Source organism: Neoarius graeffei, chromosome 23 (assembly GCF_027579695.1).
Source record: "Neoarius graeffei isolate fNeoGra1 chromosome 23, fNeoGra1.pri, whole genome shotgun sequence".
Lineage (NCBI taxonomy): Eukaryota > Metazoa > Chordata > Actinopteri > Siluriformes > Ariidae > Neoarius > Neoarius graeffei.
The window spans coordinates 49,428,874-49,455,434 of NC_083591.1; the positions used below are offsets into that span (position 1 = coordinate 49,428,874).

The following is a 26,561-nucleotide window of genomic DNA, read 5'->3' on the forward strand; positions in this document are numbered from 1 at the left end:
CTTTTCCTTATATGTCTTGCGATTTAATGTGCAAAGCAAATTTTAGGTTTCCAAACCATTTTTTAAAATTTATTTAAGAAGAACAACATTTATCACACATACACTTAAGCACAGAGAAGTTCCTTTCTGCATTTAACCCATCTGAAGCAGGGAACACAATGAACAATGAGCACATACACATACCCAGAGCAGTGGGAAGCTATGCTACAGCGCCTGGGGAGCAGTTTGAGGTTAGATGCCTTACTCAAGGGCACTTCAGCCCAAGGCCACCCCACGTGAACCTAACCGCATGTCTTTGAACTGTGGGGGAAACTGGAGCACCCCCATGCAGACAGGGTGAGAACATGCAAATTCCACACAGAAAGGCCCCTGTCAGCCACTGGGCTTGAAACCAAAACCTTCTTGCTGTGAGGTGACAGTTCTAACCACTACACCACCGTGCCACCTATTGTTTAAAAAAAAAAATCACAGAGAAACATTTGTATGTTAGATATTAAAAATTATTATACATACAGGACACTTTTTCGAGGGAATAAAAACATGTTGTCAGAGTGCGGGCAGGGGAGACCAGGGCTGAGCAAACTGCAGATTAAGCCAAATCGACGTGCAAGAAACGAAGTCGGGAAACAAGCAAGGGTCGAGTGATCAGCGAACAGGGCAATGTAGATAAAGCAGTAAAGCGAGGTTGAGATGAAACGGAAATACTGGTCAAACACTGCAAGACAGGCGGCTTGGTATGTTAGTCGGGAACACTGAACAATACTTCGCAACTACATGGAGTGAGAGCTGAGCCTATCTAGGTGTGGGGGGGAGGGGGTAATTGTTGAATGAGATGCAGGTGGCGTAATTAGTTATCAGGTACCAGAAGGCACTATGACTCTTGGGAATTGTTGTCCAGAGCAGCCATGTTTGGAGGCTGCTCTGAACTCATGTTTTCAGCGCCATTACTGACACATATTCTTTTCCCTTTTAGCGGGTTTCATTCATTTGGTTTGATAGCATGCAATATTGTTAGCATATCACTTATCCTATGTGTATTACATCACTCTACCCAGTGGAGAATGAGCGTTGAATATGGTTTATGATATCGTATGGTTGTCAAGACAACATGACGTCACACATTGGAGATGTAAAACTTCCACACTAGCAAGCACTTGTGACAATGTGTAAACAAACATGACCACCAGGTTTGCTTCGTTAAATACGGAAGCTTTTGAGAGAATTTTGAAATACAAAAGATGTGTTGAACCTCCGAAAGGAATGTATAATAATAATAATAATAATAATATTGGCTGGGTTTTTTCGTGGTATATCAGATATATTTCATTCAACTAGCATGATATTGAATGAGTCCACTCAACACCAGCCAATATTATTTAAATAGTCCACTTTTCAGATTAAGATATCTATATTTTACCTGCAGAAACAGAAGTGGGTGGCATGGTGGTGTAGTGGTTAGCACTGTTGCCTCACAGCAAGAAGGTCTGGGTTCGAGCCCTGTGGCTGATGAGGGCCTTTCTGTGCAGAGTTTGCATGTTGTCCATGTGGATTTCCTCTGGGTGCTCTGGTTTCCTCCACAGTCTAAAGACATGCAGGTTAGGTTAATTGGTGACTGTAGGTGTGAATGGTTGTCTATGTGTCAGCCCTGTGATAACCTGGTGACTTGTCCAGGGTGTACCCCGCCTTTTGCCCGTAGTCGGCTGGGATAGGCTCCAGCTTGCCTGCGACCCTGTAGAACAGGATAAAGTGGCTAGAGGAGATGAGAAACAGAAGCACATGAGACCACTGAAAGCTGTCCAGTCAATTTCTTATAAAACTGTATGACAGTGTAGAGGTAGCAGAAAATTGGCTGGTATGCTTTTGGCTGACTTTTATTTTGGAGGTATATTAAAAAAAATTCCCCATACATTTTTCTTTGTTTGTTGTATTTTATCAGGTCTTTATCAGGTACTAAATGAAGCTTCAGCAAATAGATGTTGAGCTTGACAGAATTCAGTTCAGCTCACTGTACAGTATAGATCCCTTGCTCTGACGTCACTTTTACGTTAGCAACCGTTGCTACCCTTGTCCAGGGGGACAAGTGAACTTTGCTTACATACTGAAGACAAGAGATATTGAAGATGTCAGGTGATACTGAAGCGATATTGAAGAAAATTACAGATAAAAAAGCTTTACTACCGAGTTACTTGGATAATCTAAGTCAGAAAGATGCAAAGGATAGATATACACTGAAATTAGAGTTTATTAGTGGTTATGATCCGTACAAAATTCCTCGAAACGATTGGAGTGACGATGTAGATTTGTGGCCTCGCGTTACCTACTGGTACATCGATGTTGGAATGTACCTTCTCACTGCATTTTCTCTGTTTTCATTTTTAAAAAAACATAATTTGCTGGAAGAGAAGAGCAGGGAGGATTGAGAATCGTGTGGCTATGGTTTGTTTACATCCAATACTAAAACTTGTATCATCCTAGCAACCACTGCAAAGACGCATACAAAAAGCCCAAAAATTCCTCCTTACCCAGGCAAAAATGATACAGGAGTGATCTTGTAGTGTCTTAATCCCCAGATCTTTAACCCAGTCACATATTTAACAGTTATCCTTGACTTGTAAGTGACGTCAAATTAAAACAGAAACCCGGATGTCGGCCATGTTGGTGGACATACAAATGTGGGGTCAAGTGACATTACATACAAAACATAGTCACATGTGCGCAACTCTCTTTGTTTTTCCACTGCTTTAAGCGTCCTTTTAGCTATGCCATATCTTTGTGCTGTATATGGTTGTGGTCACAACAGTACTTGTGACCGTGGCACGTTCCGATTTTTTAGAATTCCGTCCGTGATTCGGAAAGAGGGTGAAGAAACTCTGAGGCTTAGTACAGAGAGGAGATGAGGGGATCAGGACACTTTGTCCAATGACCATTTCGTCCAATAGTTAAGACATTCTGTACAAAGCCTTTTTCATACACACTATCAATTATTTTATATTTCAGGTATTATGGTGGTCATGAATGTAAGCTCCATGAGAGCGCTGCTCTGCGCCTAAAGATTTAACATGATCCAGCTGGCTTTAAAAAAATTAATAACTCGGTCAACGGAGCGCACAGCGAAGCCAAATTTGACAGGCACCTCCCTCTAAGCCTCCCCCTTGGAAAGAGCATGGTCTCGGGTCAGTAGGGCCACACCTCATCCTGGGATTCATGAACGAAGCCCCTGTGGGAGCGCTGCCTGGTGCCTAAAGATTTAACATGATCCAGCCAACTTTAAAAATTAATAACTTGGCCAACGGAGCTTGCAGCGAAGCAAAATTTGACAGGCACCTCCCTCTAAGCCTCCCCCTTTGAAAGTGCATGGTCTTATGTCAGTAGGACCACACTTCGGCCTGGGATTCGTGAACAAAGCCCCTGCGAGAGTGTTGCTTGGTGCCTATATGATCCATACTATGGCACTCATTTGCTTTACAAAAATGTGTTTTGCTTCAGTCAAATTCCATTGAGAATTCCTCCCTTTTTCAAACAAACAAGTACCTGAAATATAAAATAAGTGATAGAGCATATGAAAAAGGCTTTGGACAAAATGGTCATGGGACAAAATGACCTGTATTCGTACTCGATGGTCGGTAGAAGCATCTTATCTTCAGAAAAGCCTGACTTTTTAAAATAATATGGGTCAAAACCACACATATCTATCTTCGGCCAATTGTTCAAATCATGGTAATACTGAGAAAAATTCAGCATTGTTTACAGACACGCTTTCAGCAGCTGCCATCCGAGTTACTTTGTATACCCACCATCATGGCGGATGCTCATGACGTAGCACATTTTGATCACATGGATGCAAGTCATCTATTGCACAAAATCGAGTTGCACATGAGCTGATAGCCAACAAGACGCATGTGCACATGAGCTGATAGCCAACAAGACGCATAGCACCGAGTTGGCTATAAGCCATGTACGAATTTATTCTATTGAGAATAAAATGCTTTTTTTCTATTAAGAGTGGAAGCACTTACTAGAAGTGGGGTTTGAACTCACGAGGACATGTGTCCATTTGGGCCAACACCTTAACCACTCGGTCGTCCCAGTGCATGCATAGGGTACCATTATTCATAAGAATCTTTCTGCAAAATGAGTCCTACTGGCCAAACATTTGCCATCAGTAAGTACTGAATCTTAGTCAGGGTCACAGTAAGTCTAGAGCTTATGCTTTACGGTAGCATTACATTTGGAAGTTCTCTGAGGACTGGTTCAAAGAATGGTTGTTTTTCGTTTTTTTTTGGTTGGGCATCACCTGAGCTGATGATCACATCAACATCCCGTAGGAATCTTTCTGCAGAACAAGTTTTACGAGCAGTAAAACTCGAGTTACTTGCTATTATTTACAACAGGGTCATACTTGCCAGTGGCACAACCTTAGGATGTTCTCTGAGAACTGGTTATCACCTGCTTGATGATTTCCATTAGAAGTTTTCTAGTTAACTTCAGAAATCAGCTAAAGCTGATACCAGGAGTGGGGCTTGAACCCACGAGGACATTTGTCCATTGGATCTTAAGTCCAACACCTTAACCACTCGGTCATCCTGGTGGTTTGCTAAGGTGACATTATTAGTAAGAGTCTTTCCGCAAAATGGATCCTACTGTGCAAGCATTTACTACCAGTCACTACTGAATTCTGGTCAGGGTCACGGTGATTCCAGAGCTAATACTTTACAGTAGCACTACATTCGAGTAGGATAGGAACTTGAGGATGGATGGAGCTACAGCAGGAGAAGACATTTCAGGTCACCACCTTTGTTTCATATCTAGGCGACTGTACATCTTGTGTTTCCATCGTGGCAGAACTTATCTCGAACCTTAAAATATTGTCACTCAGTCAGGCACAGTGTTGGAGGGTGGAGAGTGGATAAACAAACACCCGACATCTGTTTCCTACTTTGTTGAAAGACATCCTCCTTCTGTGTCTCCAAATCCTGGTCAGAGTTAAAGAGATCCACATTAGGAAGTTCTCTGAGCCCTGACTGTCACTTGCTTGACTTTACAGTTTCCATTAGGAATTTTCCAGTTACTTTCAGAACTCAGGTAAAACACCTACCAGGAGTGGGGATTGAACCCACGAGGGCATTTGCCCATTGGATCTTGAGTCCAACACCTTAACCGCTCGGTCATCCTGGCATACTAGCATTCCATCCCACAGGGAGCTTTCTGCAAAACAAGTCCTGCTTTGCAAACATTTGCCATCAGGAACTGCTGAAGTCTGGTAAGGACATGGTGATTCCAGAGCTAGTACTATGATGATAAAAAACTGTGTGAATCTGGTTATTATGACTTCAGCTATTTCAGGATAATATCAGCTCAAATACCTAATAACATATCTTAGCTGTTAATGGAGTCATTTGAATATAAATATCATGAATGTAATAGACATACTTAATTCAAAGTGGTTCACCAGTGAGGCAGGACACCACTGAACATTGTAAGATCTTAACCAAAATTGTCATACCTTTTAAACACAAAGTTTAAATCCCCCCCCCCCAAGATGGAACCTAATTGCCATTTTTCAAGCTGAATTTCTGCATTGTAGCAGAGTTTGAGCTGAAGACCAAGAGCTTAGCTATTCAGAAGACTTTTTTCCTGAATCTATGATTTCAAGGACATTCCATCACCAGAACTCATACCCCAAAGAATGTGTCCTTCATCAATGTCTCTATCACAATAGACCCTGTATTTGCTTGACATCTTCATTCCTGAAAGTTTCAAGAGAGTTGCTAACTTTCAGACACTCACAACAGAATTCAGCATTTATCAGGAGTGGGGCTTGAACCCACAAGGACATTTGTCCATTAGAGCTTAAGGCCAACGCCTTAACCACTCAGTCATCCTGGTATACTGCTAATGGAACCATTATTCATAAGAGTCTTTCTGCAAAATGGGTCTGACTGTGTAAGCATTTATTATCGGTCACGACTAAATTCTGGTCAGGGTCACAATGATTCCACAGCTAATACTTTATAGTAGGACTACATTGGATATGTTGGCTCTTAAGTCCAATGCCTTAACTACTAGTCCATCCTAGTGTACTACTGTAACATCATTGCTCATTGGAGTCTTTCTGCAGAATGAGTCCGACTGTACACTCTAAGAAAATAAAGTACATTATTGTACCTTTAGGAGTAACGACTTGTCAGTGGGTCAGTACTCTCTAAGGTACTTATTTGTTCTGTTTATATACTGCTTGAGAACATATATGTACCTTTTTGGCCCTAAAAATATACACATAGTTACCTTGAGGTCTAATAATGAGCCGCAGGGGGTACATTAGTGTAGATTGTACCTTGGGGGACAGAAATGGACTCCTACTGTCCCTCTATTTCTGACAGTGTACAAGCATTCTCCCTCAGTATCTACAGAATTCCGGTCAGTAGCAGTTCTTTTCAGTAGCATCACATTTGGCAGTGCTCTGCGGACTTGTTCAAAGAACGATTGTTAGTTGTTTGATGGTTTCCATTAAGAATTTTCCAGTAACTTTCAGATATTATCTTATACACTCTTAAATTAAATCTTACTCCAACAGAGACTTTTTCCCAGAACATTTGTCCATTGGATCTTAAGTCCAACACCTTAACCGCTCAGTCATCCTGATGCAGTGCTTTAGCATCCCATAGAAATCTTTCTGCAGAATGACTTTTATTTTCAGTAACTACTGAATCCTACTTCAGGTCACATTGACTCCAGAGCTATTGCTTTCCAGCAGCAGTACTTTAGAACCTTCTCAAGGAATGTTTATCACTTGTTTGAAGTTTTCCATTTAATTTTTGATGGTTTCCTTTCAGAATTTTGCAGCTATATTGTATGGTTGTATTCAGCTAAAGCACTTACCAGGAGTGGGGTTTGAACACACAAGGACATTTGTCCATTGGATTTTAAATATAACACCTTCACTACTCAGTCATCCTGGTGGCTTTATTATATTTATTTATGGTGACATTACTCATTAGAGACTTTCTGCAGAGTGAGTCCTACTGCACAAGTATTCACTGAAGCCTACTACTGAAGTCTGATCAGGGTCATGGTGATTCCAGAGCTCATGCTTTCCAGTGGCACTAATTTAGGAAGTTCTATGAGGACTTGATTAAAAAAAAAAAGGGGGAAGGCATTTGTTTAATGGCATTCATGAAATTTATCCATGTAAAGCAGAATTCACTTGAAGCGTTTATCAGGAGTGGGGTTTGAATCTCCATGGACATTTGCCTATTGGTTTGTAAGGCCAACAGCTTAACCATTCACTCATCCTGGTGTACAAATAAGCAGCTGCTTTTTTTAAATTTAATAATAAAAAAAGAATCAATTTAAGAAAAAGAATCAACTTCAGGGTCATGACAAGAACTGTATCACATGACCACTGCATCATTGATGATTTTCATATAACAGCATGCCAGCAGGCGGCACGGTGGTGTAGTGGTTAGTACTGTCGCCTCACAGCAAGAAGGTCCTGGGTTTGAGCCCTGGGGCTGGCAAGGGCCTTTCTGTGTGGAGTTTGCATGTTCTCCCTGTGTCCGCGTGGGTTTCCTCTGGGTGCTCCGGTTTCCCCCACAGTCCAAAGACATGCAGGTTAGGTTAACTGGTGACTCTAAATTGACTGTAGATGTGAATGGTTGTCTATGTGTCAGCCCTGTGATGACCTGGTGACTTGTCCAGGGTGTACCCTGCCTTTCGCCTGTAGTCAGCTGGGATAAGCTCCAGCTTGCCTGCGACCCTGTAGAAGGATAAAGCGGCTAGAGATGATGAGATGAGCATGCCGGCAAATGTTTTATTCCTTATGTACGGTATATAAAATGTAGAACTTTTGTTCATACTTAGTCAGTATATGTATTGTACTACTTGAGATTGGTCTTGGTCTCAAGATTGGTCTCAAGACCACTTTGTGAAAGTCTCATCTCAGAAATGACCACATTTTGTCTCAGTGCCAGATGTAGAGGACTTGGGATTTTACTTCAAGACTTGTCAAGACTACAGCTGCAGGGATTTCACTAACTTGCTTGTGCATTGTATCATTACTGTGATTGGACGTAAAATTTCCTTCCTCAAATGCAACCAATAATGTGACTCGTGCTAATTTTAAGTTTTTGTTAATGGCTATCACCCCTCCCTGCCCTTCACACCCACTGGTCTGGTCCTGGTTTTGATTTCGTCTCAATCCGTCAAAGTTTTGGTCTTGTCTCAGTCTCAGTCATGACTTGGTCTCGATTTACAACACAAGTTAGTAGTAGATCTATGTCAATATAGAATTTTGTTTTAAAATGCAGACCCTCAAGATATGCTTCACAAGCCCATGGGGTGCTCAGACTGCACTTTGAGATCTACAGCTCTGTGCAGCATACTCAAGCCAGGAGCTGTGTCATTTTGTAGGGTTTGAACCAACAGCAGTGTTGGCCTAGTAGCTGTGATTTAGAGGACATGCCATCACCAGAACCCACACTATAATGAATGAGTTCCTCAGCTATGCCTCTGTCAGAACACAGCCTGAATTTGCTTGACAGCTTCCATGTAATTCCCGAAAGATTGCTTTATGAATTGTCCAGTAACCTTCAGACAACTATATGATAGAATTAAGCTAAAGCACTTACCAGGAGTGGGGTTTGCACCCACAGGGACATTTGTCCACAAGAGCTTAAGTACAACACCTTAACCACTCGGCTGTCCGGGGGTACGCATAAGTTAACATTATCCATGAGAGTCTTTCTGCAGAATGAGTGTTACTATCAGTAACAACTGAATTCTAGTCAGGGTTACAGTGATTCCAGAGCTCATGCTTACCAGTAGCACTACATTCAGAAGCTCTTTGAGGAATGGTTGTCACTTGTTTGATGGTTTCCATTAGGAATTTTCCAGTTACTTTCAGAGACATTCATGAGAAAATTCAGTTAAAGAACTTACCAAGAGTGGGGTTTAAACCCACAATTGCATTTGTCTATTGGAGCTTAAGGCCAACACCTTAACTATTCAGTCATCACAGCGCATGCAAAACCTATCATTATTTGAAAGAATCTTTCTGCAAAATGAATCCAACTGTGCAAACATTTGCCATCAGTAACTACTGAATCCTAGTCAGGGTCACAGTAAGTCTAGAGCTTACACTTTACAGTAGCATTACATCTGGAAGTTTTTTTTATTGATTGATTGATTGATTGATTGATTGATTGATTCCGAACAGTAAAGAAGAAAGATATGAAAAATAAATAAATAAAAAATGCAATAATCAAAACATCGTCATAAACAAACAGAATAGCATAGCCACAAGTTCTCTGAGGACTCATTCAAAGAATGGTCGTTTTTCTTTTTTGGTCAGGCACCACCCAAACTGATGATCATATCAATATCGTAAAGGAATCTTTCTGCAGAATGAGTTTTACGAGCAGTCATGACTGAGCTGTAAACAGGGTCATGGTGATTCCATATGTTATGCTTTCCAGTGGCACCACTTTAGGAAGTTCTCTAAGAACTGGCTGTCACCTGCTTGATGAATTCTATTAGGAATTTTCCAGTTACTTTCAGAAATCAGCTAAAACTGATACTAGGACTTGAACACACAAGGGCATTTGTCCATCGGATCTTGAGTCCAACACCTTAACCACTCGGTCATCCTAGCAGCCCAGTGAAACGACATTGTTAGTAAGAGTCTTTCTGCAAAATGGGTCCTACTGTGCAAGCATTTACTACCAGTCACTACTGAATCCTGGTCAGGGTCATGGTGATTCCAGAGCTAATACTTTACAGTAGTACCACATTCGAGTAGTATAGGAACTTGAGAATGGATGGAGCTACAGCAGGAGAAGACAACATCTCAGATCACCACCTTTGTTTTGTATCTAGGTGACTGTACACCTTGCATTTCAATCATGGCAGAAATTATCTCGAGCCTGAAAAACTGTCACTTGGTCAGGCACAGCGTGGATAAACAAACACCCGACACCTGTTTCCTACTTTGTTGAAAGACATCCTCCTTCTGTGTCTCCAAATCCTGGTCAGAGTTAAAGAGATCCATATTAGGAAGTTCTCTGAGCCCTGACTGTCATTTGTTTAACGTTACTTCATGGTTTCCATGAGGAATTTTCCAGTTACTTTTAGAATTCAGCTAAAGCACCTGTCAGGAGTGGGGCTTGAACCCACGAGGACATTTGTCCATTGGATCTTAAGTCCAACACCTTAACCACTCGGTCATCCTGGCATACTAACTTTCCATCCCATAGGGAGCTTTCTGCAAAACAAGTCCTGCTTTGCAAACATTTGCCATCAGGAACTGCTGAAGTCTGGTAAGGACATGGTGATTCAAGAGCTAGTGCTATAATGATTGGAGCACAGGTGGCCAAGTGGTTAGAGCGCTTGACCGCTAAGCAAATGGTCCCTGGCTTGAGCCTCGGCTCGACGGGGATCTGGGGCTCGCTCCCTGTCCACCCAGCAGTGAATGGGGACCTGGTGGAAAGACTGGGGAAGTTAAAGGTGGCGAGGAAAGGAACTGGCCACCCTACCTCACTATGCCGATGGCCCAGGACAAGTGCGCTCTCTAACAGGCACTCCCCCAATGTATGAATCGTATATGGGACCCCCCTTGCTTGCTATAATGATTAAAAAAACATTTCAGTGTGAATCTGGTTATTATGACTTCAGCTGTTTCAGGATAATATCAGCTGAAATACCTAATAACATGTCTCAGCTGTTAATGGATTCATTTGAATATCAATATCATGAATCCAATAGAGGGTGGCACGGTGGTGTAGTAGTTAGCTCTGTCGCCTCATAGCAAGAAGGTCTAGGTTTGAGCCCTGTGGCCGGCAAGGGCCTTTCTGTGCGGAGTTTGCATGTTCTCCCTGTGGGTTTGCTCTGGGTGCTCTGATTTCCCCCACAGTTCAAAGACATGCAGGTTAGGTTAACTGGCGACTATAAATTGACTTTAGGTGTGAATGGTTGTCTATGTGTCAGCCCTGTGATGACCTGGCGACTTGTCCAGAGTGTACCCAGCCTTTTGCCCGTAGTCAGCTGGGATAGGCTCCAGCTTGCCTGCGACCCTGTAGAACAGCATAAAGCAGCTAGAGATGATGAGATGAATGTAATAGACACACTTAATTCAAAGTGGTTCACCAGTGAGGCAGGACACCACTGAACATTTTAAGATCTTAACCAACATTATCATACCTTTGAAACACAAAGTTTAAATCCCCCCCCCCAAGATGGAACCTAATTGCCATTTTTCAAGCTGAATTTCTGCATTGTAGCAGGGTTTGAGCTGAAGACCAAGAGCTTCGCTATTCAGAAGACTTTTTCCTGAATCTATGATTTCAAGGACATTCCATCACCAGAACTCATACCCCAAAGAATGTGTCCTTCATCAATGTCTCTATCACAATGGACCCTGAATTTGCTTGACATCTTCATTGTCATTCCTGAAAGTTTCAGGAGAGTCACTAACTTTCAGACACTCACAACAGAATTCAGCTAAAGCATTTACTGGAAGTGGGGCTTGAACCCACAATGACATTTGTCTATTAGAGCTTAAGGCCAACACCTTAACCACTCGGTCAACCTGGTATACTGTGAATATTGCCATTATTCGTAAGAGTCTTTCTGCAAAATGGGTCTGACTGTGTAAACATTTATTATCAGTCACAACGATTCCACAGCTAATACTTTATAGTAGGACTACATTGGATATGTTGGCTCTTAATTCCAATGCCTTAACTACTAGTCCATCCTGGTGTACTACTGTAACATCATTGCTCATCGGAGTCTTTCTGCAGAATGAGTCCGACTGTACACTCTAAGAAAATAAAGTACATTATTGTACCTTTAGGAGTAATGACTTGTCACTGGGTCAGTACTCTCTAAGGTACTTATTTGTTCTGTTTATATACTGCTTGAGAACATATATGTACCTTTTTGGCCCTAAAAATATACACATAGTTACCTTGAGGTCTAATAATGAGCCGCAGGGGGTACATTAGTGTAGATTGTACCTTGGGGGACAGAAATGGACTCCTACTGTCCCTCTATTTCTGACAGTGTACAAGCATTCTCCCTCAGTATCTACAGAATTCCGGTCAGTAGCAGTTCTTTTCAGTAGCATCACATTTGGCAGTGCTCTGCGGACTTGTTCAAAGAACGATTGTCAGTTGTTTGATGGTTTCCATTAAGAATTTTCCAGGAACTTTCAGATATTATCTTATACACTCTTAAATTAAATCTTACTCCAACAGAAAATTTTTCCCAGAACATTTGTCCATTGGATCTTAAGTCCAACACCTTAACCACTCAGTCATCCTGATGCAGTACTTTAGCATCCCATAGAAATCTTTCTGCAGAATTACTTTTATTTTCAGTAACTACTGAATCCTACTTCAGGTCACATTGACTCCAGAGCTATTGCTTTCCAGCAGCAGTACTTTAGAACCTTCTCAAGGAATGTTTATCACTTGTTTAAAGTTTTCCATTTAATTTTTGATGGTTTCCTTTCAGAATTTTGCAGCTATATGCATGGTTGTATTCAGCTAAAGCACTTACCAGGAGTGGGGTTTGAACACACAAGGACATTTGTCCATTGGATTTTAAATATAGCACCTTCACCAATCAGTCATCCTGGTGGCTTTGTTATATTTATTTATGGTGACATTACTCATTAGAGACTTTCTGCAGAGTGAGTCCTACTGCACAAGTATTCACTGAAGCCTACTACTGAAGTCTGATCAGGGTCATGGTGATTCCAGAGCTCATGCTTTCCAGTGGCACTACTTTAGGAAGTTCTATGAGGACTTGATTAAAAAAAAAGGGGGGGGGAAGGCACTTGTTTAATGACATTCAGCCATGTAAAGCAGAATTCACTTGAACCAATTATCAGGAGTGGGGTTTGAATCTCCATGGACATTTGCCTATTGGTTTGTAAGGCCCACATCTTAACCACTCACTCATCCTGGTGTACAAATAAGCAGCTGCTTTTTTTAAAATTTAATAATAATAAAAAAGAATCAATTTAAGAAAAAGAATCAACTTCAGGGTCATGACAAGAACTGTATCACATGACCACTGCATCATTGATGATTTTCATATAACAGCATGCCGGCAAATGTTTTATTCCTTATGTACGGTATATAAAATGTAGAACTTTTGTTCAGACTTAGTCAGTATATGTGTTGTACTACTTGAGATTGGTCTTGGTCTCAAGATCGGTCTCAAGACCACTTTGTGAAAGTCTCATCTCAGAATTGACCACATTTTGTCTCAGTGCCAGATGTAGAGGACTTGGGATTTTACTTCAAGACTTGTCAAGACTATAGCTGCAGGGATTTCACTAACTTGCTTGTGCATTGTATCATTACTGTGATTGGATGTAAAATTTCCTTCCTCAAATGCAACCAATAATGTGACTCGTGCTAATTTTAAGTTTTTGTTAATGGCTATCACCCCTCCCTGCCCTTCACACCCACTGGTCTGGTCCTGGTTTTGATTTCGTCTCAATCCGTCAAAGTTTTGGTCTTGTCTCAGTCTCAGTCATGACTTGGTCTCGATTTACAACACAAGTTAGTAGTAGATCTATGTCAATATAGAATTTTGTTTTAAAATGCAGACCCTCAAGATATGCTTCACAAGCCCATGAGGTGCTCAGACTGCACTTTGAGATCTACAGCTCTGTGCAGCATACTCAAGCCAGGAGCTGTGTCATTTTGTAGGGTTTGAACCAACACCAGTGTTGGCCTAGTAGCTGTGATTTAGAGGACATGCCATCACCAGAACCCACACTACAATGAATGAGTTCCTCAGCTATGCCTCTGTCAGAACACAGCCTGAATTTGCTTGACAGCTTCCATGTAATTCCAGAAAGATTGCTTTATGAATTGTCCAGTAACCTTCAGACAACTATATGATAGAATTAAGCTAAAGCACTTACCAGGACTGGGGTTTGCACCCACAGGGACATTTGTCCACAAGAGCTTAAGTACAACGCCTTAACCACTCGGCTGTCCGGGTGTACGCATAAGTTAACATTATCCATGAGAGTCTTTCTGCAGAATGAGTGTTACTATCAGTAACAACTGAATTCTAGTCAGGGTTACAGTGATTCCAGAGCTCATGCTTACCAGTAGCACTACATTCAGAAGCTCTTTGAGGAATGGTTGTCACTTGTTTGATGGTTTCCATTAGGAATTTTCCAGTTACTTTCAGAGACATTCATGAGAAAATTCAGTTAAAGAACTTACCAAGAGTGGGGTTTAAACCCACAATGGCATTTGTCTATTGGAGCTTAAGGCCAACACCATAACCATTCAGTCATCACAGCGCATGCAAAAGCTATCATTATTTGAAAGAATCTTTCTGCAAAATGAGTCCAACTGTGCAAACATTTGCCATCAGTAACTACTGAATCCTAGTCAGGGTCACAGTAAGTCTAGAGCTTACACTTTACAGTAGCATTACATCTGGAAGTTTTTTTTATTGATTGATTGATTGATTGATTGATTGATTGATTGATTGATTCCGAACAGTAAAGAAGAAAGATATGAAAAATAAATAAATAAAAAATGCAATAATCAAAACATCGTCATAAACAAACAGAATAGCATAGCCACAAGTTCTCTGAGGACTCGTTCAAAGAATGGTTGTTTTTCTTTTTTGGTCAGGCACCACCCAAACTGATGATCATATCAATATCGTAAAGGATTCTTTCTGCAGAATGAGTTTTACGAGCAGTCATGACTGAGCTGTAAACAGGGTCATGGTGATTCCATATGTTATGCTTTCCAGTGGCACCACTTTAGGAAGTTCTCTAAGAACTGGCTGTCACCTGCTTGATGAATTCTATTAGGAATTTTCCAGTTACTTTCAGAAATCAGCTAAAGCTGATACTAGGACTTGAACACACAAGGGCATTTGTCCATCGGATCTTGAGTCCAACACCTTAACCACTCGGTCATCCTAGCAGCCCAGTGAAATGACATTATTAGTAAGAGTCTTTCTGCAAAATGGGTCCTACTGTGCAAACATTTACTACCAGTCACTACTGAATCCTGGTCAGGGTCATGGTGATTCCAGAGCTAATACTTTACAGTAGCACTACATTCGAGTAGTATAGGAACTTGAGGATGGATGGAGCTACAGCAGGAGAAGACAACATCTCAGATCACCACCTTTGTTTTGTATCTAGGTGACTGTACACCTTACGTTTGCATCATGGCAGAACTTATCTCGAGCCTGAAAAACTGTCACTTGGTCAGGCACAGCGTGGATAAACAAACACCCGACACCTGTTTCCTACTTTGTTGAAAGACATCCTCCTTCTGTGTCTCCAAATCCTGGTCAGAGTTAAAGAGATCCACATTAGGAAGTTCTCTGAGCCCTGACTGTCATTTGTTTGACTTTACTTCATGGTTTCCATGAGGAATTTTCCAGTTACTTTCAGAATTCAGCTAAAGCACCTGTCAGGAGTGGGGCTTGAACCCACGAGGACATTTGTCCATTGGATCTTAAGTCCAACACCTTAACCACTCGGTCATCCTGGCATACTAACTTTCCCTCCCATAGGGAGCTTTCTGCAAAACAAGTCCTGCTTTGCAAACATTTGCCATCAGGAACTGCTGAAGTCTGGTAAGGACATGGTGATTCCAGAGCTAGTGCTATAATGATTAAAAAAACATTTCAGTGTGAAGCTGGTTATTATGACTTCAGCTGTTTCAGGATAATATCAGCTCAAATACCTAATAACATGTCTTAGCTGTTAATGGATTCATTTGAATATAAATATCATGAATGTAATAGAGGGTGGCACGGTGGTGTAGTAGTTAGCTCTGTCGCCTCATAGCAATAAGGTCCAGGTTTGAGCCCTGTGGCCGGCAAGGGCCTTTCTGTGCGGAGTTTGCATGTTCTCCCTGTGGGTTTCCTCTGGGTGCTCTGATTTCCCCCACAGTTCAAAGACATGCAGGTTAGGTTAACTGGCGACTATAAATTGACTTTAGGTGTGAATGGTTGTCTATGTGTCAGCCCTGTGATGACCTGGCGACTTGTCCAGAGTGTACCCAGCCTTTTGCTCGTAGTCAGCTGGGATAGGCTCCAGCTTGCCTGCGACCCTGTAGAACAGCATAAAGCAGCTAGAGATGATGAGATGAATGTAATAGACACACTTAATTCAAAGTGGTTCACCAGTGAGGCAGGACACCACTGAACATTTTAAGATCTTAACCAACATTATCATACCTTTGAAACACAAAGTTTAAATCCCCCCCCCCCAAGATGGAACCTAATTGCCATTTTTCAAGCTGAATTTCTGCATTTTAGCAGGGTTTGAGCTGAAGACCAAGAGCTTAGCTATTCAGAAGACTTTTTTTCCTGAATCTATGATTTCAAGGACATTCCATCACCAGAACTCATACCCCAAAGAATGTGTCCTTCATCAATGTCTCTATCACAATGGACCCTGAATTTGCTTGACATCTTCATTGTCATTCCTGAAAGTTTCAGGAGAGTCACTAACTTTCAGACACTCACAACAGAATTCAGCTAAAGCATTTACCAGAAGTGGGGCTTGAACCCAAAGAGGACATTTGTCTATTGGAGCTTAAGGCCTACACCTTAACCACTCGGTCATCCTGGTATACTGTGAATATTGCCATTATTCGTAAGAGTCTTTCTGCAAAATGGGTCTGCCTGTGTAAACATTTATTATCAGTCACAACTAAATTCTGGTCAGGGTCACAATGACAGCTAATACTTTATAGTAGGACTACATTGGATATGTTGGCTCTTAAGTCCAATGCCTTAACTACTAGTCCATCCTGGTGTACTACTGTAACATGATTGCTCATCGGAGTCTTTCTGCAGAATGAGTCCGACTGTACACTCTAAGAAAATAAAGTACATTATTGTACCTTTAGGAATAATGACTTGTCACTGGGTCAGTACTCTCTAAGGTACTTATTTGTTCTGTTTATATACTGCTTGAGAACATATATGTACCTTTTTGGCCCTAAAAATATACACATAGTTACCTTGAGGTCTAATAATGAGCCGCAGGGGGTACATTAGTGTAGATTGTACCTTGGGGGACAGAAATGGACTCCTACTGTCCCTCTATTTCTGACAGTGTACAAGCATTCTCCCTCAGTATCTACAGAATTCCGGTCATTTCAGTAGCATCACATTTGGCAGTGCTCTGCGGACTTGTTCAAAGAATGACTGTCAGTTGTTTGATGGTTTCCATTAAGAATTTTCCAGTAACTTTCAGATATTATCTTATACACTCTTAAATTAAATCTTACTCCAACAGAGACTTTTTCCCAGAACATTTGTCCATTGGATCTTAAAGGGATAGTTCGGGATTTTTGACATGAATCTGTATGGCATCCCCATCAATAGTGTCGTGCAAACACACTGACTTACCCCTGACAGCATCCTGTGAGTCCAGTTCTTGTCCAGTTTTGGTCCAGACGAAAGTAGTCCGGCAAGTTTGTTGGGGTCACGAAAGTAAAACGTTTTTCGTCTCAAAACAGTATGTGTTCAAAAGAGTGATATATTTGCATCACAAAACCATTGCCAAATAAAAAGTCAGACCTCGAAATCGCTTGGCACTATTTTCTCTCCCTCGGTATCACTGCGCACTGTCATGTTGACATCTGCGCAGGAATCAACACCTTTCCCATTGTTTGGCAGTGATTAGGAGTTCAGATCAGTGGCGCTAACAAGCTAATTTGAGAGCAAGAACAGCGACAAATTTATCACCTTCTATAAACTATACAATAATATTAGGCCGTAAGGTGAACCCCGTTTTCGTTTCATCTCGCTCCGACGTCTCCGAACTACGAAATATTTATTTTAAAATTAAGAATGAGTACTAGAAAGTGTGGCGAAAAAAGTTCTCACCTTATAATCCTGTCAATTCCTCGCACCGAGCGATCGCGTGGCGGACTATTTTCCTCTAAAAATGACGTGTCGGGACATCACGTGACCGGTCTGGACCAATCGCGTTGCCGATTTTTGACCACAGATCAGCTGAACAGCTTGCGTAATTACAGTCACATTAGTAGAAAGTCTCAAACACCCTCCAAAGTGGGTGAAATGTCTTTTAAGTCCTAAATAGTGCTTTAAATACATCACTAAGACAATATTGCATATATGTGGTATATTGAAGTGTTTATATTATTATTAGAATAAAAATAATTTTTATTATCACCATTATTATAGTACAAAATATGGTGTAATGGTCTATGACTAGGACCATTCATGTATTCATTCTCTTAGGTTATTAACTATAAAGTACTGATCAACCATAAAACAATTTGCTTGAAAAACAGACCTACAATGTTACATAGGCAGTAATGGAATAGAGTATTGACTCGTCATTGTGGGCTATACACACCATGGATTAGCCATATGGCATATATAATATATAGGCAATGCGTGTGATTTCAGATCAAGATTTAAGAAATTGTGCAGGAAGGAGAAGAGTCCATAGGAATAATAATACACAATAATAATAATACAACCTATATATAATATTGCAGTTCTATTACTCAGTTCAGAGGCACAATGGCAGGGATTCAAGTATTCACTACCTATGCAGCGGCACAGTAGAGGTAGGTAAACGCACTAGGCAGCACTATGCACCTGCAGCAGCGGCAACAAAGAAGATGCAAGACTAAGTCATCATACATCACACAACAGAACTATGTGGCAAATTGCAAACTTTAATAGAAAATGTAAACAACAAAGCAGTGATATATACACATTACAAATGCAAATTTATATATACACTAATATATATATTAGTATATATATATATATATATATATATATATATATAAAGTCCTGTGGCACGGTGCAAAAAGGCAGGGGTCAGCATCCAGGCAATGACCTAGGTGTCAGTGACAGAGAAAGAGAGAGGGGGGGAAGACACACACACAGTGCTGTGACTAATTGTCTTCACATTGAACAGTAGCAAGTAGCATTCTATGGTCATGTATGAGAAGTTAGTACATGGCTTACTTGTCCTTCTCTTGTCTAGCAGGCTCATTCAGAAATCTGGTGTACTGCTGGTAGCAGCTCTTGTGGTACTGCACCTCCAGAGCCACACAGTCTTTGTCCTTAATGTGTACCAGAATACTGTGGTCATCTTTAGTCTCAGCAGCAGCAGTCTGCAACTTGCCTTGCCAGACAGAAAGACATGCTTATTACCACATAGGAATTTAAGTTTGCCAGTAGCATATTCACATAAAGGCACACATATGTTACATGCATACAAACATTGAAACATAACATCCATGCATGCAAACACACTTGCAGAGGGAGATAGCACTGTAGATAGTCATCAGTGATAGTGACCCTTTGTGTGTGTGGGGGCAGGGGGGTTGGTGGGTTGATCAGTGATTGTGACCCTTTGTGTGTGTGTGTGGGTGGGTTTGCTTACCTGCTGTTAAGGTCTCAGCTTTTGAAAGAGCTTCCCTTTGTCGTTTGCCTCCCTTTAAGACGAATTTGAGGGGTTTTTTTTTTACATATAATGCACAGGGCAGGAAGGACAGGACCTGAGCTGGACATAGGCAGTGCTGACCTGGATCTAAGACTCTTAGTGCTGCCCGATGTTGAGGGGCCAGCTTCGGAGGGGGGGTATGTATTCCCGGTATGTATTCCACCGTTTGAAGGTAAATTCCTGGGTCACTCCGTGCTTCACAGAAGCTATATGCATATAGCACTGCTTACGTGCAAGAAGTTTTCTCCTTTTTGCCGTTATTTCCAAACTTTCCTCTCCTCCACTGCTGCTAGACGAGGCTGTGGCGGCAGCCATGTTGGTCTCTTGTTTACGAAATGGGACTACGTCAGCAACCGTGGAACGTGTTCTGGAGCGAAATCTTATTCCGCGGTGCCAAAATATCATTCCGCGCCGATGACATTAGTTCGCTTTTTCAAGCCTTCGTGCGAAAAATTGACAGCATTACAAGGTGAGAACTTTTTGATGACATCATTTCATAATACGTCCATTTTTAAGAATTGGATATTATGTAGTTCGGGGACGTCGGAGCGGAATCTTGTTTCTGAAAGACTTTTCGGGGTTCACCTTACGGCCTATATATTTGTGAAAATGGTGCGCACTTGCGACTATCCAGGCTGTAGCAACAAAGATGTGGCTGAATCTCCGCACACATTTCACCGTCGTAGTCAGACATGTTGTCGCTAACTTTGCTAGCAGTAAAAAATGTAGTGATGTGTCGGTCGCGAATGATCCGGTTCAAAGAGCCGGCTCTTTGAAGTGAACGACGGGAGCCGGCTCTTCGGTGGGAGCCGAGTTGGGGAACCGAATCAGTTTTTTGTCCTTAGGTGCCTCAGAGAGAGAGAGAGAGACAGAGAGAGACACAGAGTTCAGCTCAGCTGAAGGATGATTGTCTATTTGACAACCATGATCATTGTTTTGTTGCCGTGAATTCCTAAAGCTCATGATATAAATTGTCGCTCATAAATTGACAGGTTCGGTCAGCGACCGCCTTGGCATGGCCAGATTAATCTGCGGTATACAACGAGACAGCAGTCATTATAACAGGAGCATATTTGCTGTTCCAGCGGCTTCTCATTACTGGTGGAGCAGAGTGCAGCACTTTTTTCTCTTTTTACATGCGCTCAAGGTGCCACATATTTTGTTGCACATTGTTCTGTGTTTGTTAAAATAATTTCCAACTTTGCTTCATAGTTTCTTAGGCCTGATTTATACTTCATAATTTATTTTGTGGCACTTTGTTCAAGGTCGAGTGTGAAATAAAGCCATAAAGGATAAACATTTGATGTCTTCTGTGTATTTTATATTGGTAATATAACACAGTTTTGCATTATGTTTGTGAGAAAATAATTTATTAATTGGTAAGTAAGTTTTATTTCTATAGCTAGAACATTGTTACACTGCTATACTTTACAAAGCTTTACAATGGCTACAAAAACTAAAAAATAAAATGGAAAACATCCTATTGATAAAATATAAATAATAATGTAATTAATTAACTAGTTAATTGCAGCAGTTAAATCAAAAATAAAATCTCAGGAGCCGTTTGGGAGCCGAAAGAGCCGGCTCCTTATAGTAAGAAGAGCCAAAAGAGCCGGCTCCCGAAAAAGAGCCGAAATTCCCATCACTAAAACAATGAATGAAACAGCCGTGGCTGTCACCTGGCGGCAGCGCGCAGTGATAAGAAGGGAGAGAAAATAGTGCCAAGCGATTTCGAGGTCTGACTTTTTATTTGGCAACGGTTTTGTGATGCAAATATATCACTCTTTTGAACACATACTGTTTTGAGACGAAAAACATTTTACTTTCGTGACCCCAACAAACTTGCCGGACTACTTTCTTCTGGACCAAAACTGGACAAGAACTGGACTCACAGGATGCTGTCAGGGGTACGTCAGTGTGTTTGCACGACACTATTGATGGGGATGCCATACAGATTCATGTCAAAAATCCCGAACTATCCTTTTAAGTCCAACACCTTAACCACTCAGTCATCCTGATGCAGTGCTTTAGCATCCCATAGAAATCTTTCTGCAGAATGACTTTTATTTTCAGTAACTACTGAATCCTACTTCAGGTCACATTGACTCCAGAGCTATTGCTTTCCAGCAGCAGTACTTTAGAACCTTCTCAAGGAATGTTTATCACTTGTTTGAAGTTTTCCATTTAATTTTTGATGGTTTCCTTTCAGAATTTTGCAGCTATATACATGGTTGCATTCAGCTAAAGCACTTACCAGGAGTGGGGTTTGAACACACAAGGACATTTGTCCATTGGATTTTAAATATAACACCTTCACCACTCAGTCATCCTGGTGGCTTTATTATATTTATTTATGGTGACATTACTCATTAGAGACATTCTGCAGAGTGAGTCCTACTGCACAAGTATTCACTGAAGCCTACTACTGAAGTCTGATCAGGGTCATGGTGATTCCAGAGCTCATGCTTTCCAGTGGCACTACTTTAGGAAGTTCTATGAGGACTTGATTAAAAAAAAAAGGGGGGGAAGGCATTTGTTTAATGGCATTCATGAAATTCATCCATGTAAAGCAGAATTCACTTGAAGCATTTATCAGGAGTGGGGTTTGAAACTCCATGGATATTTGCCTATTGGCTTGTAAGGCCAACAGCTTAACCACTCACTCATCCTGGTGTACAAATAAGCAGCTGCTTTTTTTTAATGTAATAATAAAAAAAAGAATCAATTTAAGAAAAAGAATCAACTTCAGGGTCATGACAAGAACTGTATCACATGACCACTGCATCATTGATGATTTTCATATAACAGCATGCCAGCAGGCGGCACAGAGGTGTAGTGGTTAGCACTGTCGCCTCACAGCAAGAAGGTCCTGGGTTAGAGCCCTGGGGCTGTCAAGGGCCTTTCTGTGTGGAGTTTGCATGTTGTCCGCGTGGGTTTCCTCCAGGTGCTCCGGTTTCCCCCACAGTCCAAAGACATGCAGGTTAGGTTAACTGGTGACTCTAAATTGACCGTAGGTGTGAATGTGAGTGTGAATGGTTGTCTGTGTCTATGTGTCAGCCCTGTGATGACCTGGCGACTTGTCCAGGGTGTACCCCGCCTTTTGCCTGTAGTCAGCTGGGATAAGCTCCAGCTTGCCTGCGACCCTGTAGAAGGATAAAGCGGCTAGAGATGATGAGATGAGATGAGATGAGCATGCCGGCAAATGTTTTATTCCTTATGTACGGTATATAAAATGTAGAACTTTTGTTCATACTTAGTCAGTATGTGTTGTACCAATAATGTAACTCATGCTAATTTTAAGTTTTTGTTAATGGTTATCACCCCTCCCTGCCCTTCACACCCACTGGTCTGGTCCTGGTTTTGATTTTGTCTCAATCCGTCAAAGTTTTGGTCTTGTCTCAGTCTCAGTCATGACTTGGTCTCGATTTACAACACAAGTTAGTAGTAGATCTATGTCAATATAGAATTTTGTTTTAAAATGCAGACCCTCAAGATATGCTTCACAAGCCCATGGGGTGCTCAGACTGCACTTCGAGATCTACAGCTCTGTGCAGCATACTCAAGCCAGGAGCTGTGTCATTTTGTAGGGTTTGAACCAACAGCAGTGTTGGCCTAGTAGCTGTGATTTAGAGGACATGCCATCACCAGAACCCGCACTACAATGAATGAGTTCTTCAGCTATGCCTCTGTCAGAACACAGCCTGAATTTGCTTGACAGCTTCCATGTAATTCCCGAAAGATTGCTTTATGAATTGTCCAGTAACCTTCAGACAACTATATGATAGAATTAAGCTAAAGCACTTACCAGGAGTGGGGTTTGCACCCACAGGGACATTTGTCCACAAGAGTTTAAGTACAACACCTTAACCACTCGGCTGTCCGGGTGTACGCATAGGTTAGCGTTATCCATGAGAGTCTTTCTGCAGAATGAGTGTTACTATCAGTAACAACTGAATTCTAGTCAGGGTTACAGTGATTCCAGAGCTCATGCTTACCAGTAGCACTACATTCAGAAGCTCTTTGAGGAATGGTTGTCACTTGTTTGATGGTTTCCATTAGGAATTTTCCAGTTACTTTCAGAGACATTCATGAGAAAATTCAGTTACCAACTTACCAAGAGTGGGGTTTAAACCCACAATGGCATTTGTCCATTGGAGCTTAAGGCCAACACCTTAACCTTTCAGTCATCACAGCACATGCAAAAGCTATCATTATTTGAAAGAATCTTTCTGCAAAATGAGCCCAACTGTGCAAACATTTGCCATCAGTAACTACTGAATCCTAGTGAGGGTCACAGTAAGTCTAGAGCTTACACTTTACAGTAGCATTACATCTGGAAGTTTTTATTATTGATTGATTGATTGATTGATTGATTGATTGATTCCGAACAGTAAAGAAGAAAGATATGAAAAATAAATAAATAAATAAATAAATAATGCAATAATCAAAACATTGTCATAAACAAACAGAATAGCATAGCCACAAGTTCTCTGAGGACTCGTTCAAAGAATGGTTGTTTTTCTTTTTTGGTCAGGCACCACCCAAACTGATGATCATATCAATATCGTAAAGGAATCTTTCTGCAGAATGAGTTTTACGAGCAGTCATGACTGAGCTGTAAACAGGGTCATGGTGATTCCATATGTTATGCTTTCCAGTGGCACCACTTTAGGAAGTTCTCTAAGAACTGGCTGTCACCTGCTTGAGGAATTCTATTAGGTATTTTCCAGTTACTTTCAGAAATCAGCTAAAGCTGATACTAGGACTTGAACCCACAAGGACATTTGTCCATCAGATCTTGAGTCTAACACCTTAACCACTCGGTCATCCTAGCAGCCCAGTGAAATGACATTATTAGTAAGAGTCTTTCTGCAAAATGGGTCCTACTGTGCAAGCATTTACTACCAGTCACTACTGAATCCTGGTCAGGGTCATGGTGATTCCAGAGCTAATACTTTACAGTAGTACCACATTCGAGTAGTATAGGAACTTGAGGATGGATGGAGCTACAGCAGGAGAAGATAACATCTCAGATCACCACCTTTGTTTTGTATCTAGGTAACTGTACACCTTGCGTTTCCATCATGGCAGAACTTATCTCGAGCCTGAAAAACTGTCACTTGGTCGGGCACAGCGTGGATAAACAAACACCCGACACCTGTTTCCTACTTTGTTGAAAGACATCCTCCTTCTGTGTATCCAAATCCTGGTCAGAGTTAAAGAGATCCATATTAGGAAGTTCTCTGAGCCCTGACTGTCATTTGTTTAACGTTACTTCATGGTTTCCATGAGGAATTTTCCAGTTATTTTCAGAATTCAGCTATAGCACATGCCAGGAGTGGGGCTTGAACCCACGAGGACGTTTGTCCATTGGATCTTAAGTCCAACACCTTAACCACTCGGTCATCCTGGCAAACTAACTTTCCATCCCATAGGGAGCTTTCTGCAAAACAAGTCCTGCTTTGCAAACATTTGCCATCAGGAACTGCTGAAGTCTGGTAAGGACATGGTGATTCCAGAGCTAGTGCTATAATGATTGGAGCGCAGGTGGCCAAGTGGTTAGAGCGCTTGACCGCTAAGCGAATGGTCCCTGGTTTGAGCCTCGGCTCGGCGGGGATCTGGGGCTCGCTCCCTGTCCACCCAGCAGTGAATGGGGACCTGGTGAAAAGACTGGGGAAGTTAAAGGCGGCGAGGAAAGGAACTGGCCACCCTACCTCACTATGCCGATGGCCCAGGACAAGTGCGCTCTCTAACAGGCACTCCCCCAATATACGAATCGTATATGGGACCCCCCCCTTGCTTGCTATAATGATTAAAAAAACATTTCAGTGTGAAGCTGGTTATTATGACTTCAGCTGTTTCAGGATAATATCAGCTGAAATACCTAATAACATGTCTTAGCTGTTAATGGATTCATTTGAATATCAATATCATGAATGTAATAGAGGGTGGCATGGTGGTGTAGTAGTTAGCTCTGTCGCCTCATAGCAAGAAGGTCCAGGTTTGAGCCCTGTGGCCGGCAAGGGCCTTTCTGTGCGGAGTTTGCATGTTCTCCCTGTGGGTTTCCTCTGGGTGCTCTGATTTCCCCCACAGTTCAAAGACATGCAGGTTAGGTTAACTGGTGACTATTGACTTTAGGTGTGAATGGTTGTCTATGTGTCAGCCCTGTGATGACCTGGCGACTTCTCCAGAGTGTACCCAGCCTTTTGCCCGTAGTCAGCTGGGATAGGCTCCAGCTTGCCTGCGACCCTGTAGAACAGCATAAAGCAGCTAGAGATGATGAGATGAATGTAATAGACACACTTAATTCAAAGTGGTTCACCAGTGAGGCAGGACACCACTGAATATTTTAAGATCTTAACCAACATTATCATACCTTTGAAACACAAAGTTTAAATCCCCCCCAAGATGGAACCTAATTGCCATTTTTCAAGCTGAATTTCTGCATTGTAGCAGGGTTTGAGCTGAAGACCAAGAGCTTAGCTATTCAGAAGACTTTTTTTTCCTGAATCTATGATTTCAAGGACATTCCATCACCAGAACTCATACCCCAAAGAATGTGTCCTTCATCAATGTCTCTATCACAATGGACCCTGAATTTGCTTGACATCTTCATTGTCATTCCTGTAAGTTTCAGGAGAGTCACTAACTTTCAGACACTCACAACAGAATTCAGCTAAAGCATTTACCAGAAGTGGGGCTTGAACCCAAAGAGGACATTTGTCTATTAGAGCTTAAGGCCAACACCTTAACCACTCGGTCATCCTGGTATACTGTGAATATTGCCATTATTCATAAGAGTCTTTCTGCAAAATGGGTCTGACTGTGTAAACATTTATTATCAGTCACAACTAAATTCTGGTCAGGGTCACAATGACAGCCAATACTTTATAGTAGGACTACATTGGATATGTTGGCTCTTAAGTCCAATGCCTTAACTACTAGTCCATCCTGGTGTACTACTGTAACATCATTGCTCATCGGAGTCTTTCTGCAGAATGAGTCCGACTGTACACTCTAAGAAAATAAAGTAAATTATTGTACCTTTAGGAGTAATGAC

General features: G+C 41.5%; 5 non-coding genes across 5 annotated transcripts; all 5 read right to left on the reverse strand.

Annotated features, from left to right (window-relative positions):
- Positions 1-4,505: 4,505 nt before the first annotated feature.
- On the reverse strand, positions 4,506-4,588 carry trnal-uaa (transfer RNA leucine (anticodon UAA)). The gene has a single exon. It is a non-coding gene; the product is annotated as a tRNA-Leu (tRNA).
- A 504-nt stretch (positions 4,589-5,092) lies between these two features.
- On the reverse strand, positions 5,093-5,175 carry trnal-caa (transfer RNA leucine (anticodon CAA)). The gene has a single exon. It is a non-coding gene; the product is annotated as a tRNA-Leu (tRNA).
- Positions 5,176-10,145: 4,970 nt separating this feature from the next.
- Positions 10,146-10,228, reverse strand: trnal-uaa (transfer RNA leucine (anticodon UAA)). Its single transcript has one exon. It is a non-coding gene; the product is annotated as a tRNA-Leu (tRNA).
- Positions 10,229-15,462: 5,234 nt separating this feature from the next.
- trnal-uaa (transfer RNA leucine (anticodon UAA)) lies at positions 15,463-15,545 on the reverse strand. The gene has a single exon. It is a non-coding gene; the product is annotated as a tRNA-Leu (tRNA).
- Positions 15,546-24,831: 9,286 nt separating this feature from the next.
- On the reverse strand, positions 24,832-24,914 carry trnal-uaa (transfer RNA leucine (anticodon UAA)). The gene has a single exon. It is a non-coding gene; the product is annotated as a tRNA-Leu (tRNA).
- Between the last annotated feature and the right edge of the window lie 1,647 nt (positions 24,915-26,561).